This window comes from Schistocerca nitens, chromosome 1 (assembly GCF_023898315.1).
Source record: "Schistocerca nitens isolate TAMUIC-IGC-003100 chromosome 1, iqSchNite1.1, whole genome shotgun sequence".
NCBI classification, from domain to species: domain Eukaryota; kingdom Metazoa; phylum Arthropoda; class Insecta; order Orthoptera; family Acrididae; genus Schistocerca; species Schistocerca nitens.
The window spans coordinates 1053157194-1053176191 of record NC_064614.1 but is presented as its reverse complement, the minus strand read 5'-3'; positions in this window follow the sequence as shown (position 1 = coordinate 1053176191).

Genomic DNA, 18998 nt, shown 5'->3' with positions numbered 1-18998 from the left:
CTAAGCCAGTGTTTCTGGCCGTGTAAACTTACTTATATTTACTAACATTCGATTTCAAGAAATGGACAAGATACCGGCCAAGGACCAACGGACAAACAGGGCCGTTACAGTCTGTTGTTCGGTAATTAGCAGCTACCTCAGTTCGAAAATTTCACACGGGAGAAACTAATAACTAGCCTGATACGAATGTTTTATCACGGCTCAACATCTTCCCATAGACAATGGACACATGGAGGCATCAAGCGTGGTACTATATGCGTTTGTTAGAAAAAAGAAGAAGGAAATATAGACAACTTGTTATTTCCTGCAGTGTCTTCCAAGCACAGTGAAAAAGCACTTAACATTGTATAAATGAAGATGGTCCTTCCCCTTCCTGATAAGCAAAGCAAAAATTCTACTGTGAACAGCTGGTCTCCCACTTTACATTTGAATGGAGTTCTGATTGTAACTTGTTATACTGCTGCCCACACTGGCAAGTCCACTCATGCGTTTCAATGTGAATTTCACTGTTAGGAAATTTGTCTCCATATTGCTGTTAACTGAGCATTGTCCGCCTTCGTGAATTGGTAACAATAAAATCGATAAATCGTGAAATACGATCAGTGGATATGTTTCTGAACGCAAGAGGATACAATGCTTCCGAAATAAATCCTATAATAATGTTAATAATTATAGACGAAAATATCCGATAGGGACTGAATTCAATGAAAGGAAGCAAAGAAAGGAAGATAAGAATTTAAAGTATCATCGACGACGGATTAACAAGGGAAAGAGCACAAGATCGTGTTAACAGAATCTTCCGTCAGTTCTCGGTTGAACAACATTATAATAAATAATTTCATTTATTAGTACAAGATCGGGTTGTCGAAGGACGGGGAGGGAACTGTGGTGGTTCTTTTATGTGAGAGTGGCAAAATGTTAGTAAAACTTTTTATAAAGATGACAGGATACACAACCTTTTTCTCATCATTGTATATCTGAAACTGTCTATGCTTTAGCAACGATTCCTCAAGTTTTACTTGGTCAAGGGTTGGTAATATGCCTGAATCCGCGGCACCAACAATGCCCGTAAAAGTCGATGGAGTCTGGCTTGGCTGACTCTCGCAGCCAAAGTTCTCGTCACGGTCTGTGATGGGCGGGTCGATTTGTAAACCGGCCCCCTACCTCAGAGACACGTTCGTCAATGTGTCGGTCCGATCCTAGTTCTGTGAGAGGTCATCAATCGTCTGGCTGATAACCTGTACTTGACCTTCGAGCACGATGTGGGCAGATGTGATGTTGTTGTCGTCTTCAGTCCTGAGACTGGTTTGATGCAGCTCTCCATGCTACTCTATCCTTTGTAAGCTTCTTCATCTCCCAGTACCTACTGCAACCTACATCCTTCTGAATCTGCTTAGTGTATTCATCTCTTGGTCTCCCTCTACGATTTTTACCCTCCACGCTGCCCTCCAATGCTAAATTTGTGATCCCTTGATGCCTCAAAACATGTCCTACCAACCGATCCCTTCTTCTAGTCAAGTTGTGCCACAAACGTCTCTTCTCCCCAATCCTATTCAATACCTCCTCATTAGTTACGTGATCTACCCACCTTATCTTCAGCATTCTTCTGTAGCACCACATTTCGAAAGCTTATATTCTCTTCTTGTCCAAACTGGTTATCGTCCATGTTTCACTTCCATACATGGCTACACTCCATACAAATACTTTCAGAAACGACTTCCTGACACTTAAATCTATACTCGATGTTAACAAATTTCTCTTCTTCAGAAACGATTTCCTTGCCATTGCCAGTCTACATTTTATATCCTCTCTACTTCGACCATCACCCGATTTAATTTGACTACATTCCATTATCCTCGTTTTGCCTTTGTTGATGTTCATCTTATATCCTCCTTTCAAGACACTGTCCATTCCGTTCAACTGCTCTTCCAAGTCCTTTGCTGTCTCTGACGGAATTACAATGTCATCGGCGAACCTCAAAGTTTTTACTTCTTCTCCATGAATTTTAATACCTACTCCGAACTTTTCTTTAGTTTCCTTTACTGCTTGCTCAATATACAGATTGAATAACATCGGGGAGAGGCTACAACCCTGTCTCACTCCTTTCCCAACCACTGCTTCCCTTTCATGCCCCTCGACTCTTATAACTGCCATCTGGTCTCTGTAGAAATTGTAAATAGCCTTTCGCTCCCTGTATTTTACCCCTGCCACCTTCAGAATTTGAAAGAGAGTATTCCAGTTAACGTTGTCAAAAGCTTTCTCTAAGTCTACAAATGCTAGGCGGGTCAATTTGTAACTGGCCCTTCGCTTCAGAGACACGCTCGTCAGTGTGTCGGTCCAAGTTCAGTGTGAGGCCACCAACCATCCGGCTGATAATCCTTACTTGACCTTGGAGCACGGCATGGGCATTATCTAGCTTATTTATTTTCATCAAGATCAATGATTTTTTTCCAGAACATCTTTGTTTTGCTCTACAAGTTCAGAAACTCATTGTTTTATCACATTCAGTTATTGAGAAAGATGTGAGATGGTAGCCTTATCTCGTTCTTCCAAAAGGCCGTTTAATTTCTGAACAAGAAGGGCATCAGGCTCTTTCTCTCTTTTCTCCCTAGCCATGGCTTCAGCCTTCTCTCTTCCTTCAAGAGCTTTGGCTTGTACCCTTTCCCTTTCCTCACGTTCGTTACGTTCTGATTTTAACAAGTCTCTTACCTGACGTAAAAGTGCCTGTTCGTGCTGTCTCCCGGATATCTAATTGTGCTAACAACATTGCAAGAAAATCAGGACTGGGATCTGCTGCTACCGATGCACCATCAACTGATGCTGTGACATCAGTCTTCGTTTCTGGCCAAATTAATGAACAAGTGAACTCACTTGAGATTGTTCAGTATTTTCAGTAAAATCGTGAGATGTTGGTCCCTGTTCTGGTTCCTTTTGAGGAATTTGTGAACGGGTTTTCTACGGTGGGTCAGTTATTTGGAGCAGGTGGACATTATCGTCCACCTCGGTATCAGACAGAGCCTCAAAGTCGGTACGTTTCTCTCTACGTGGCCTACCCATGGATATGACAATATGCACAAGATACACACAAAAACACAAGAAATATAACACGCACCTAATTGAAATTGTCTCATAATACACTAAAAACACACAAAAATTAGAAATTTTTATTTACATTCACTTTCTTTTAGTTAGGTAAGACTATCATAAACTAAAACTCTTTCAAATTGACTCAAAACTTCACTCTGTACATGAATTGAGTTAGTACACCTATACAGAACTTTTTGCAACTGCAGTGAAAGTTTTACCTATAGTGAATTGTTATATATCAAAATCACTGAAAAATTATCTTCTGATCTATGCTCTGAAGTTACCTTTGTGTACACTTTACTTTACACTGCATTTGGCAAGAAAATTCGTATGAAATATGCACTGGACTAAACTATCTATGTCGGACACTCAAATTGAACACTCTCATTCACTGCTTCTAGTAAATGAACCGTTTTGACTTCACTGCAAAAATTTGCAAATGTAAATTAGTTAAAATAAGTGGATAATTTGAAATTTTTCACTGTGCAGAGTGCCTGGCCCCCAGTCCGTTTATGTCTTGTCGTCCACCAGCCACCAGCACCTGTATCTGCACTCTTACCTTTTGTATCTTTTGGTTTATTGTTCTGGTTATTTGTATTTTTCTCAAAGCTGCAGCCCAAGGATCAGTTCACGCAGGCACTTCTCAGACATGGATAGGTTGCTTGTAGGATTTTGATGGGAGTGCTACATGAAGAAGTTTATTTTTAAAACGTTAAATTATGTACCACTTGGAATTTCTACATACATAAAATATACATTTACAGCTAAGTTTTAGTCTGAGTTTCTGAGTTTAACCAAAAACTAAATACAGCTATATATCTGTTTGCACATCTGTTCGGATTATTTATGTAATGGTTCGAGCTGCTCACTTTGGGCTCCAGTTGTGGTTATGCTTTGTCTACTATGAAAAGTGGGAGTTAGTGTTATTCTGGCTGTTTCACAACTGAGAGATTATTTACGTCAGTGACCCAGTTGTAGTACTTCTAGCAGTTAGCCCGACACTATGTTTTTTTATTAAAAGTCACCACCAACATACAAAATTCTAGATATATGGCTGTATTTATAATTTTCATGATTTTTGTAAAGTATTCTTTACTTTTATGAAAACGCAGTGCCAAGAAAATTCTCGCAATTTCGTTTAGTGGGGATCAAAAACATTATTGAACTCACTTTACTCAAATACGATTCAATATTGGAAACACTAACCACTTTCGCTGTTTCAGTGGAACAACCGCTTATTAAGAGAAATCTCCTACAGTTACATTGATCTTTTTATCTCTGGGCCATTATCCTGACCTCTGCACCAATGTTCCCATATGAAATTTGCATAAAGACGTTAATTGCCGCTTCATATAACATGAAACATACACGTTTCTTGCCTCGTCAGAAATGGCTTCTTACTCTGCGAAGAAACAAAAGGGAAGAGAACGCGATCCTTTCGCAAAAAGAACAGAGATTGCAATTTCATTAACAGATCGTATTAACTAATTACAGTCTTTGTTACTTTTCTGTGATAATATTTATTTCGTTACGACGTCAGTTTTGTTATATTTGCGAAGTTATACAGTATCATTTTTCACACGTTATGCGGTGTACAGCTACATGGGAACCCTAGTGAGAATGTACCCAAATATTTCCAATTTTGGGCCGCACTCATTATCAAACGCGATCACTTCTCATGATTTTTAAAGTCTTCAGTCACGCTTATCACTGAAATTTTAACTTACGCTTACAGTATTTGTTTACAATGTGTTTTCAGCTTTATAATTATTTTGTCAGGGCTTGTGTTTGCGCACGAAGGCGAACATTTCGGAATTACCTATGACCCGATAACAAAGACATATACTCCCCCATTCCGGTTATGGGCGTATGGGAAAAAACGGGTCGAAAATAACCCCACACTGAGTCTTCGAAATGTTTACTTTCCTGTGATATTTAACGATTTTTTCGAATGATCGACATTTAAACATACATATATACAAGATTTATGATAAAACAGATTCTGAGTTTAACCAAAAACAAAATACAGCTATATATCTATCTGCACATCTGTTCGGATATGTTTATGTAAGTGGTTCGAGCTGCACACTTTGGGCTCCAGTTGTTGTGGTCCTTTTTATATCTACACAACTGGTATATTTATATAAATCGGTGGTTCGTGCCCCACGTTTTGGGCGCATGTGGCCGCGTCTTTTCCAGGGGAATCTGAGTTTACGGAAGGCTACTCAACTGTTCAGATTTAGCAGAGAAACGGCTCAACTAGTAGTTGGGGGTAGGCTCGCAAGGAAAAATTATCGCTTTATGCTAAAAAATCTTAATCCTTAATTTTCGGAACTTACTAGGAAAGAGCTGTTCGGAATTGCGAAAAACAATCTATGCCATCGAAGACTGTGTTGAGTACTGGCCGAAAATTCACAGAGATGCAGACAAAGATCACAAAATGCCTTAACCATCTGCTTTTCAAGAAAGCTATAACCACGAGGGGACTTATTTTCTTCCCTTACACTAAGTACTGAAGAAACGTGAAATACGTAAGTCAGTGCGGTGACGAAATAGCATTCATAGTTTCTGTTTATTTATTTTACTAGTAGTGTAGATTACGCGTATATTTTGAGCTTTATCCTTTCAACACAGTTATCCAAAACTGCAATTCCATTTGACAGTCCCGTAAACATGATGTTTATGTCTACGTTATAACTGCTTCTGTGGTAAACTAACTGTACATTACCAACTCTTACAGACTTTTTTGAGCACAAACAGTACAATGCTCTATTTGACCCACTTCTTGGATGATATTTTCTTCCACACATCTCTCCTCCTCCTCTTCTACCAGTCTTAAAGGACTATTGCTCCATCGCGCATACACATTCGAATGTTTTACTCTGTTCTTCATTGAACCCATCTGCAACTGATTAAGGAGTATTGAGTTTATAGCGGACACTGAGACAAGGACGAGTGAGTCATAAATGTAAACTCGTCAGTTACAGTGATTTTTAATTCGAAACCTCACGTTTGATGGTTCACATCATTCCCCATAAGAAATTGAATGTATTAAACATTGCAAATTGGAGCGATGCCTACCAGTAAATGTAGGGCATCAGTAGCTTCAGATTTCTATTTAAGATGACTCTGTAACATTCCCTAGGCCGATGTAGCACTTTGTAACATCCCCTCTACGCAATGACAAACGCTAAATTACAACATACTGGACCCCTTGGACTGCCTGGTATGGTAAGTGGTAGATTTACAGGAGTGTGTGGCAGGTCGTCTTTGTGACTTACCTGTGCGGTGGCAGCGTAGTCAGCCTCCGCACTTTCCCAACCTGTAATCTTACCTGCCCCTACCTGCAGTGTAGTTGCTCGTACGCTATTCAGCACCCTGTGGATTCAAGACTGAACAAACACATAGAGCTAAGGTTTTGGAGAGGAGATTCGGTGCTACTAAATAATGCAACGCAGCTGTGGTGAAAGCAATTACATTCTAGAGACACGTTGGCCTCAAAATCCTTTGACACAATTTATTACAAACAAATTGCGAAGTCGTAGATTACACGCCAGAATCCAACCAGATAGCGGTTAGAAGGATATGCCCCTCTAAGTGGGTTCAAGACCAATGTGGGGTACCGATTGCATTTGGTTGTTGTCTCAATCAGGCTAATCCCAGTTGTGATTAATATAATTCACTCAGCTGCAACATGGGTCTTTTAAGGCACGAGAAGAGGATCTTGTACTATCGGAAGTCACGGAACTGTCTTTACTTATACTTGATAGCCACATAAAAATAAGCGTGATCATAACCAACTGATCATAATGATCATTGTCAGAAAACCAAAATCAGAACTGTGACAGCAGGAGCGAGCACAACCGCTGACTTACCGTGTTCAATGACTGTTGTGTTATTGCACGCAATAAGCTTTGCACAATTTACTAATTGCGTCAATGCCTCAATAATTGTCACATATTAAGATAAACATCCATTCACACTCAAAATAACTTCACCAGCTATGCGAACGTTACTTTGTCACGGTCTTAGTCAGATGTAACCAATAAGCAAAGGTTAGTTTGTAATCTTGCGGGAGTGCAAATACTGGCCATCCGTACTGCTCTCCGACTCGGCTCTTAACTGTAACCCTTTGTCACGCTAACTCCGCTCTGGCTGTCCGCCTGTCTTCAATCCTACCGCATTCTAATCGGCGCTCGCTTAATTAAAAAGGCTGTACCTTTAGTTTCATTGCCCGTGATACAACAGGGTTCCTTCTGAGGCCACCTCATATTCTTTGCTATCGAATGAAGTTCTTAAAGCTATTGCTTATCTCAAGCATGCTCATTCGTGCACAGCACATTGGCATGTTTCACCTCCACTGTTGTCAAAGACTGAAACATCCAAGAATTCAACAATTTACTTGGGAACTGCGTGATGTGTTAAGCTATATATAAATGAAACAACATATTTCAGCCCATAGAACAAATTTTCGGTGTGTGCAATTATTAACTACGTAGCCAATATACTTTAAATGCTATTATTAGCTTTTCTTGGACTGAAATTTCCCCGTCCACGAGAAAAAATAACAGCTCGTGACGATGCTGATACCACACGTCCTAGAGAGATATTATTTTTTTGTTGTTTTACAGTTACTTATTTTCCACTGCTTCGTGTATTATTATATATGGACAGTTATACAGTAATCCAGTGTAGAAAATAACTGTTGCCTACAGACAATATTTAGATTTTTTGGCTTTCTTTCGAGCTGTTCGTCCATGGCACAAGTTCTGATTAAGTTACACTTTGTACGTACAGTTGGATGATAACACTCAGAAGGTGTGGGCGCATCGATAGGTCCATCAAATATACACGTAAAGTGCCCTCCGCCACACACCGTTGTGTGGCTTGCGGAGTATAAATGTAGATGTAAATGTAGATGTAGATATGTCAGATACACATTGATCATCATCATTTCAGGCATTCATCTTAGGATTTTTGACTGAAATGAAAATTCAGTACGAAGGAATTTTCCGCAAGTCGTGTGATGCAGTCATTTGTCAGGACTTGGATTTTTCTATTATTAACGTTCATATAAGATACTAGACAATAACATAAAGTTTGTTACTCGTAGTTCATGTTTCTAACTTACGACCTTCATTGTCAGGACCATTACATAAACCTGACTAATTTTTTTCGGACGAATTAAAAATAATACAGAGGTCCACAGCAAAATAGGGACCTAATGACCCACATTCTGAGAGAGGGTAAAGCTGGGCAAGAACAGAAGAGGATTAACTGTCGTGTGGTGACTGTTGGCCCCTTAGATCCCAAGCTTCGTTTCAATACACAGAAATTGTTTTAATGTGGAGGTAGGTTTCTCATCCACCACCTATGCTTTTTATGGACTTTTATTATAACTGGGTAATGAATATATGGTTATATCATAGTACAATGCCAACGGCTTTGGCGCAATGGTAAAAACGGTTCCCATTAGATCACCGAAGTTAAGCCCTGTGAGGACAGACTAGCATTTGGATGGGTCACCGTGTGGGTCTGCTGAGTGCTATTGGCATGCGGAGTGCACTTAGCCCTTGTGAGGCCAGTTGAGGAGCTACTTGATTGAGAAGCAGCTTCACCAGTCACAAAAACTGACAATGGCCAGGAGAGCAGTGTACTGACCATGTGACCCCTCCATATCCGCACCCCGTGACGCCTGCGTGCTGAGAATGACATGGCGGCTGGTCGGTGCCGTGGGACCTTACACGCCTATTCGAACGGTATTTGTGTTTATGATAGTACAATAATTTGAAATTTTTGCATTGGTATCAGAAAATAACCCAGGTATACGGTAGGGTTAGTCGGGGATAGGTGGACTACCCTTAAAAGACGGATCAGGCTGCTGTGGCAGCGCTGTGGTCAGTGTACATCGGTTTTCTTCTTAGGGTTTTATTTTCCATGTAAGCGAAATAACACAATCAATATTTTAAATATAAAGGTGTATCCTGGTAAGTAGGTTCCTTGTTTTAATTTACTTATTTTATTTATTTATTTTGTTACAGAAAAATGCCTTCTTCTTATAGAAGAAAAGGGACGTCTGGAAGAGGAGAATGGTCTGAAGACTGTTTTAAAAATGCAGTCAAAGCTGATGAAAATTACGAATTGGAAGTTAATGCTGTAACAAAACCGTTTGGCATACTGAACAGCAATTAATAAAGGCAGCTTAAGTCACAGTGCTTTAACAAAGTTTCCATGGGAAAAAACACTGTGTTAACGATTGAAAAAGAAAAAAAAGGCAGTGGACGTATTACAAAATTACAATTAAGCGGGGTTTACTCTAACTGGAGAAATCCTGCAATTAAAGCATAATTTTAATCTTGAAACCGAACAAGCAAGCAACAACTTTCCATCCGACAGTCTGAAAGGCTATATACTGCAAAAGCGAAGGGTCTGAATAAAATAGCTTTCAAATAGTACTTTGACTTCTTAAAACGTTTTGGAGGAAAGTTGTTCTATAGATAAACCTGGAAATATTTTCAGCATGGATGAAACAGGTTTACAACTGCACTAGAAACCTATAAAAGTAGTTCCCTTAAAAAGTTCTAGTAATGTGACTTCTCTTACTTTGGGAGAAAAGGATGAAACTATCTCAGTATTGACATGTGTGAATGGAGAGGGTACGTTCATGCCAGATTTTTGCATAATGAAAGGGAAGAATCTAAAGCAGGAGTTTAGCGACGGTTTGCCACCTGGCGCTGAAGTAAAATTGTTTCAAAGGTGGCTTTGTAAATACTGACATATTTGTTGATTGGAAGAAAACCCATTTTACTCGAAGAAAATCAGCAGGAAAGGTATTCCTTCTTGTGAAAATGCCGTAGTTCAAAGAAAGTATATAAATAATTTCGATGAGCATCCCACCTCACACCACACATTGGCTTCAGCCATTAACTCATGCTTTCTTTAAGTTTATAAAAATGAACCACTATCTGCGTGCTCCAACTACATGACGAATAGTCCGTACAGGAAGGTTACCCAGCTGCAGTTTGGTATGATTCTTAGCTAAGGTTGGGGGAAGTCAGATACGTACATAATAGAATAAGTGGTTTTAGAACCGATGGAATCATTATTCATTTTCAACCCGATGCAATACTAAACTATGATTTTCTGTAAGAATCCACAGACTCCAGGACTCTATACCCACTTCTCGCTTCCTGAAATTATATGAACGCTGTCGCTGTAGTTGATTCAAGAAATGATGTTACTGTTACTGTTCCTGTTCCTAATAGTTCAAGAAATGATATCGCTGCCGCTGGTCTTAGTAGCTCAAGAATCGACAGAAGTGCTGGTACTTCAGGAGCTATGAAGATCTTCCAAGGTGTTCCTGTGCCTGGGTCCTCTGAACAGTACGAGGATGTATCTAAAAATATAACACTCTCCAAGTTATTGGAGAAAATACATCCACTGCTTGTGTCAATAAAGCTCGGACTCTGAAAAGAAAGTTTAAAACTACATCAACAGTTGTAAGCTCTCCAGAAAACACAACTGCCCTAAAAAAGAAGCAAATAATGATGAAAAAGAGTTCAAGATTAAGATAAAAGAAGAAAAGTAGGAAGAAATGGAAGAAAAGAAGAATGACAGGGAGGTAAAGAAGAAAGACGTTGAGGAAAGTAAAAAAAAAAATGGAGGGAGAAAAATAAATTAGAGGGAGAAAGTGAGAATAATATGGAAACAAAGATTAATAAAATGAAGAGAATGCAAAAGAAGAAAGAAACTACGTCATCCTCAGAACCTGGAGGTATTCATATCAATATATTTTATAACGATAATATGTATGAAATGATTGGGATGAAAATTATTATGTATGGTGTAAAGAGAACTACGGTGAAACAATACGAGATGACGATTCGATTAAGTGGGTGTCATGAGCTCGCTGGACAGATGAAGGCTGCACAAGATTCAAAAATAAATACGATTATAGTGGGAAGCAAGATTCACGAAAGAAGATGACTGCAGAATGATAAAATGTTATGCACTATATAAAATATATTGGACTACATATTTTCAAAGGGTATTTACTGTCAAATTTACTTATCTCTTTTCAAATAGTTTATAACTCAATACTTATCACTCTTCAAGCAGTTTATAGCTTAATACTTGAAAATAAAGAAAGCTGATACCTTTGGTAACCTGTATTTCTTCTGTTACACCCAGATTTGGTAACTATAGCAGAGCTCCATCAACTCCTATGGGGTGGTCCATCTAACCCAAGTAACCTCAGGTTAGATAGGCTGAGTAAAAAAAAAAAAAAAAAAAAAAAACACAAAAAATAATAACTTCAGGAGTGATCAGTGTAAGAGTTGAAGATTTGTATAAAATCGTTTAGGATCGTATATAAATATTATAAAGATATATACCAAATCCTATACACAGCAAAATCTTGGAAAAATTACTTTAAAAATATGGTCTAGCTAGCCCAGACGTGCCCTATATGATTTTCGATGTTATATTTCAACTTTATTACGAAAATAAAACTTGGGCAACCACATACCTTGTAAACACATATTTATAAATTCATTGTTGTAAACAACTCGTAGGAAATACACAAATGTGAATTATTATGAGACTCTCACTTTTATGAATTGTTTTTTATTGAATTAAGGACACGCTGTTACATTTTATTCATCATTGATGATGATACATGTTTTGAAAGGAGCTACAGTGTCGATCAGGCTTTAGCAGATTTACAGAAGAGCGACAGTGATAATGACTTAATTTTTGGAAAGTAAAGATGAGAGTGATGCTAATGTAGATACGACAGTGGAAGATATACAGATCGGAGATGATGGGGATGTGAGTGAATGTAAAGAAAAAGGTAATAGTGTTTAGGAAACTAGTGCTCCTAGTCTTGTGTCTAGAAGTGGACAGATAACGTATGAAATAGTACCAACTTATGTGCACAAGCAAGTTTCAAGGAATGTAATATGTGGAACTGCACATATTCCACGTCACCTTACACCACAATGGCAGACTTTCTCAGGCTTTTTATCATCAATCACGTACAGAGCGTAACAGTAATGCTTGTAAATAATCGTACAGATGCCACTAAATTTGAACACCCATATTTTGAAAGCTGGACTGAACTTCACTATACAGAACTGCAGACAATCATAGAATTCCGTGTAAATGATATCACTCATGATATTAATTAATTAGAGAATTGTGTTAAAATAAATTTTAGAACCAAACAAACTAAACAGTGTATACAGGATTAACATTAACAAAACCGACAAACGGATTCATCACTGGAAATGGAGGAAAAAGTGTAGAATGAACTTGTGAGTGGAAATGCATCGCTGCCCCAGTAGATAACGCTGACGAATGACAATTCCTCTAACGATATGCCGTGTGTTCCTTGTGTTTTGCAGGCTGTGTGATTGGCACAGCGTACAGTAAGCAGCAGAATAGTCTGGTGTTCATAGTGGGAAAAAGATGTAAATGGTCGAGAGGTAACACGGTAATACAAAAAAAAGTACCCTCACTGACGCCAACCACGTTACATATCATTTCAAGCACTTTTTGGGCGTTTGTTTAATCATGGCTCCTTTCAGACAGACGAACGTCCAGGGAGACGATGGACTGTGCGTACACCAGATTTGGAGGCTGGATTGTGCAGGATGTTGAGACGAACCATAGTAAAAACTCAAGGAAAGTGGCCCGCCAAAACGGTGTGCGCCAAAGTACGATTATGTGTACCCTAAATGACAACCGCTACTATCCTTACCGCCTGCAATTCCATGAAAACCACTTTCAACGTCCTACGTGACTTGGATGCGACGCAGCTCTGTGTGTTCTGGGACTTTTTTGTTGTTGTTGTTGTTGCACATACACTGTCCATTTCGGGACACCTAGTATAGGACCTGTTTTCCTCCATTTCCAGTCGAGACTCCGTCGCTGCAGTTTGTCAGGTTTTATTCATGTACGTCTCGCGTGTTTTCATATTTCAAACATAGCTAGTAATGACGTCCCATGGCCCAGATTAGGCAAACTATAAATTCTTGAATATTTTTCCACGATTCTGAGCAATTTTATTTGCCATATGTAAAAGAAATTCTACTGAAAGTCAAGTAATAAGGCGATTATAGAGAAAAACTATTATCGGTACTATAAGTATTATTATTATCTTTGTTCCTTTTGGTATCGGCGTGAAATAAAACGCTCTAGACTCTCTCTTGCTTGGTCTTGTTCGGATAGGACGCCATTGTGCACAATCTACATAATAAGGTGTGTACATGTTTCGTTATTTGAGCAGTGAGCTCCAATATATGAATAAAGTATCGCTGTTGTTAAATTTAACTGTAACCTGCACCACACATCCCGTTTGCTTCTCCCATCATTTTAAGATAATTTTAGACGTCGCGCTGGCAGCAAGCTGAACATGGCTAGACGGCGACAATTGGCCGCCATTAAGCGGCATTTTCGATTTATCGTAATTATTGTCCCATTCATTATACAGACGGTGCTGGAGATCAGCGATAGTATTTGTTTCATTCATGATCTATAGGAAACTGGCTTTTTCAAAGTACTTAACGATACATTCAGACGATTTATGTTACGTGCAATAGGACACTGATTTGGCCTGCACTAAGACGTAATTAAATCACACGTAGGTCCTTACGTATTGAAAATGGTAAAATACTTTTATGTGTGTGTATGTAGCCTATAACGATTAACTGTTTTTGAGCATGCATTCGTCTAAATAATTTCAATAATTATAGAGGATACCACACTACATTTTTGTGTCGGAAAAATTTAAGAACGATCCGGGCCTTCGCATATTAATGCAGTGGAGCCACAGTCAAATTAGAGTTAAAAATAAAATATAAATTAAACTCAATAAAATAATGAAACCCCACATTCACATTCCATTTATAACTTATACATAACTTAATTATAGCAAGCAACTATGGAGAAGTAATTTCAACATTGTGCATAGGTCTCACAATAATTAATTCTTATTTTGTGGCAGCGTTTTACATTTTATCCCCATAAAGGTGCTAGAACCACTTTGGGGTCAAAAACAATCTCAGACATATAATACGTTTTCCCAGAGCTGATACCAAGTGAGGGTTAATCTGAGATTACCACGTGGGTGGGAATTTTACAAGTGCATATATGATGTGCCAAGAAAGTTCACTTATTACTAAAGGAATATAACTTGTGTAATTCAGTGCAAACGTAGAACATAATAAAAGGTTTTAATGTGCAGTAACTATGTATCAAATACTTCAGCAGTGTTGCATGACTTGACGTAAAAGAAAGGGAACTGCAATAAAATGTTTTAGAAGACCCATGTGTGTTTATAGGCTACAAAAAAGTTGTACCGTGACTGTTTTGTGAAAAGATTTTTCTTTACAAGACTAAAATACTCGTATTTATAGCTTTTTCACACATGCTGCACGGGAGAAGTAAAGAAAGTTAATTACGTTCCGCATAATACTTAAAACTTTAACTATAGACACGAATCAAGTGTCCGTAATTTGACACTTAAATGAATGGAAAAAATGGAAAAGACACTCCGAAAATGGTTTCTTCCATACCATTGCCCATTACTTTAAGAATGCGTCCCGTACTTCATCCGTGAACGTCCTCATTTTTATGAAGGTTTATTGCCGTAGTTAAATCTCCATCGCTGTTACAGAGATCTGGTTGAAAAACACGTTTCAGTGGCATACGCTGACAGTTTAAAATAAAATAATTTATAATCACCATGTCTCTCGAGTGAAACACAAATTGTTTCACAATTTAAAACTTTCGTCCTTCACAGGGTCCGACCACCGTTTGCTACCTCTGGCAGCTAATAACGCAGGAGTTTTGCTAACACGTAAAAGCTGCAACGTAATTGATTACGAAGGTGAGTCAAATGAAAACATTTAAGTTGTAATAACAAATCGAAATTTCGCGCCGTTATTATGTAAGTTGGTAAGCGTGCTACAAACAGCGTGCAGAATTGCCTGTAGGTGGCAGCATAGGGCAGATGCACACATACCGTCGAAGTATCAGTATTAAGATGGCCGCCCCACTTGCGACTTGCACCAGGGAAGAACAGTGTTCTGTTATTCGGTTTTTGCGTAGTGAAGGTGTGAAATCTATTGAAATTCATCGACGAATGAAGGTTCAGTACGGTGATGCATGTTTGTCACAGCAGCAAGTCTGCGAATGCAGTAGGAAGTAAGCAAATGGTGTGACTTCAGTGGAAGACTCTCTTCGTCCAGGTCAGGCACAACGAGTTGTGATTCCACAGAACATTGCAGCAGTTGAAGCCATAGTGAAGGAAAACCGCCGAGTGACACTGAATGACATTGCAGCATATTTACAGATTAGTCATAGGTGAGCACACCACATTGTGCATGGTGTGCTCCAGTTTCACAAAGTGTCTGCAAGATGGGTGCCACGGCAGCTGACTCCTGAAATGAGAGAACGACGTGTTGATGTTTGTGAAGAACTTCTTCGGCGCTTTGAACGAGAAGGTGATGGCTTCCTTGCAAGAATCGTTACTGGGGACGAAACCTGGGCTCACTTCCACCAACCGGAAACGAAGAGAGCGAGCAAGGAATGGTGCCATTCCTCATCACCAAAACCAAATAAGTTTCGAACAGAACCATCAGCAGGGAAGATTATGCTGACTCTCTTTTGGGACGAAAAAGGCACCATTTTGGAGCATTACATGCCTAGAGGGACTACTGTCACCAGTGCATCATACACAGATCACCTAAAAAATCATCTGCGGCCTGCAATGAAATCAAAGCGACGTGGATTGCTGTCAGCAGGTGTCCTTTTGCAACATGACAATGCAAGGCTCCACACTGCCCGTACAACAGTTGCAACAATCACAGACCTGCATTTTGAGTGTCTTCCTTATCCACCATACTCACCAGACCTTGCCCCAAGACGTTTCCATATGTTTGGACCACTCAAAGACGCAATGGGACGAAAGAAGTTTCGTTCTGATGAAGAGGTACGCCACGCGATGCATGAGTGGTTGTGCGGGCTTCCAAAAGAATTTTTTTCTAAAGGAATTTATGCACTTTGTAAGCGCTGGAGGACTTGCATTGAGCGTGGGGGAGATTATGTTGAAAAGTGAGCTTTGTACCACATCTGCAGAATAGATAATATTTCTAAAAAATGTAAGGTTTTCATTTGACTCACCTTCGTATATGGAACGATGATCTTATTTCAGACTATGCGACAAATGGCTATTAGAGCTCAGTAGTCTACTGAAAATTTAAAAGCGTTGCTAAATCTTAATGGGGCATTAGGATACGTAAATTAATTTCAGAGATATGAAAGTCACAGATCCCGATATGCACATTAGTTACATCGAAATGCAAATGACCATCTGTGATTTACAAATTAATTAACTTCATATGCATGATTAACTGCTATGCAAATTAGTTAAGCTGAAATGGAATTTCAGATATGAGGAAAATTAGCAAATTCGGAAGATACTGGTTATTAATTAACATACATTTGATACTCTTTACTAACGAATGAGCGATAATTTCAATTTTCTCTTGTCGTCATTTAGTTTAACGTAGACTTGTTTTAGCACACTAGGGGTGTACACAATGAAAATAATTAAGCTCGTTCCCTGAAAATACGAGGCGCCTTTTAGTGATGAATGCCCAATATGCTTGTGCTAGTCAGCTTCTTATACTATCCACACTGCGGCCGTCTTAAGTAACTTTACTTCCAAGGGAGCTAAATTCCTTCTTCTATGAAGTGGTTTGCAATTCTGATGTTAGGTTTACCGATAAACCCGTATCTGCTGCTGTTCATGACTTTCGTCATTCTTTTGTTTACCTTCAATTTGTATTCTGTTCTCATTAGGCTGTTTATTCCACTGAACAGTTTCTTTAATTATTCCTCGCTGAGAACAGGAATGTCATTAGGGAATTTTATCATTGATTTGTTTTCACCTCGATTTTTATCCTACTCCTGAAACTTTATTTCGTTTCCACGATAGACTCTTTGGTGTACAGATCTAATTGTCGGAGAAAAAATGTGCTTTTGCCTTACATATTTTTTAATCCGAGCGTTTCCCTCTAGATCTTGTATTTCTACTCTACTGACCATTAAAACTGCTATACCAAGAAGAAATGCAGATGATAAACGGGTATTCATTGGACAAATATATTATACTAGAACTGACATGTGATTACATTTTCACGCAATTTGGGTGCATAGATCCTGAGAAATCAGTACCCAGAACAGCCAGCACTGGCCGTAATAGCGGCCTTAATACGCCTGGGCATTGAGTCAAACAGAGCTTGGATGGCATGTACAGGTACAGGTGCCCAAGCAGCTTCAACACGATACCACAGTTCATCAAGAGTAGTGACTGGCGTATTGTGACGAGCCAGTTGCTCGGCCATCATTGAGCAGACGTTTTCAATTAGTGAGAGATCTGGAGAATGTGCTGCCCAGGGCAGCAGTCGAACATTTTCTGTATCAAGAAAGGCCCGTACAGGACCTGCAACATGCAGTCGTGCATTATTCTGCTGAAATGTAGGGTTTCCCAGGGATCGAATGTAGGGTATAGCCACTGGTCGTAACACATCGGAAATGTAACTTCCACTGTTCAAAGTGCCGTCAATGCGAACAAGAGGTGAACGAGACGTGTAATCAATGGCACCCCATACCATCACGCCGGTTGATACGCCAGTATGGCGATGACGAATACACGCTTCAAAAAATGGTTCAAATGGCTCTGAGCACTATGGGAGTCAACTGCTGAGGTCATTAGTCCCCTAGAACTTAGAACTAGTTAAACCTAACTAACCTAAGGACATCACAAACATCCATGCCCGAGGCAGGATTCGAACCTGCGACCGTAGCGGTCTTGCGGTTCCAGACTGCAGCGCCTTTAACCGCACGGCCACTTCGGCCGGCCATACACGCTTCCAATGTGCGTTCACTGCGATGTCGCCAAACACGGATACGACCATCATGATGCTGTAAACAGAACCTGGATTCATCCGAAAAAATAACGTTTTGCCATTCGTGCACCCAGGTTCGTCGCTGAGTACACAATCGCAGGCGCTCCTGTCTGTTATGCAGCATCAAGGGTAACCGCAGCCATGGTCTCCGAGCTGATAGTCCATGCTGCTGCAAACGTCGTCGAACTGTTCATGCAGATGGTTGTTGTCTTGCAAACGTCCCCATCTATTGAGTCAGGGATCGAGACGTGGCTGCAAGATCCGTTACAGCCATGCGGATAAGATGCCTGTCATCTGGGCTGCTAGTGATACGAGGCCGTTGGGATTCAGCACAGCGTTCCGTATTACCCTCCTGAACCCACCGATTCCATATCCTACTAACAGTCATTGGACCTCGACCAACGCGAGCAGTAAAGTCACGATGCGATAAACCGCAATCGCGATAGGCTACAATCCGACCTTTATCAAAGTCGGAAACGTGATGGTACATATTTCTCCTCCTTACACGAGGCATCACAACGTTCCACCAGGCAACGCCGGTCAGCTGCTGTTTGTGTATGAGAAATCGGTTGGAAACTTTCCTCATGTCAGCACGTTGTAGGTGTCGTCACCGGCGCCAACCTTGTGTGAATGCTCTGAAGAGCTAATCATTTGCATATTACAGCATCTTCTTCCTGTCGGTTAAATTTCACGTCTGTAGCACGTCATCTGCGTGGTGTAGCAATTTTAATGGCCAGTGTGTATTTTTCACTATCCGTTCTTTTACATGTTGTGTGTTATTTGTGTCTTCCTATAGGAAGGTTGTATCTCTTTTCCTGACAGTTCCGAACATCTTACACATTTCTACACTGTCGATCGCTGTTTTCTCCGTCGATAATTACTGCGAGGGGGTCTTGATTTACCTTATGTCTTACTTTCATTATGAGGTGGTACTTC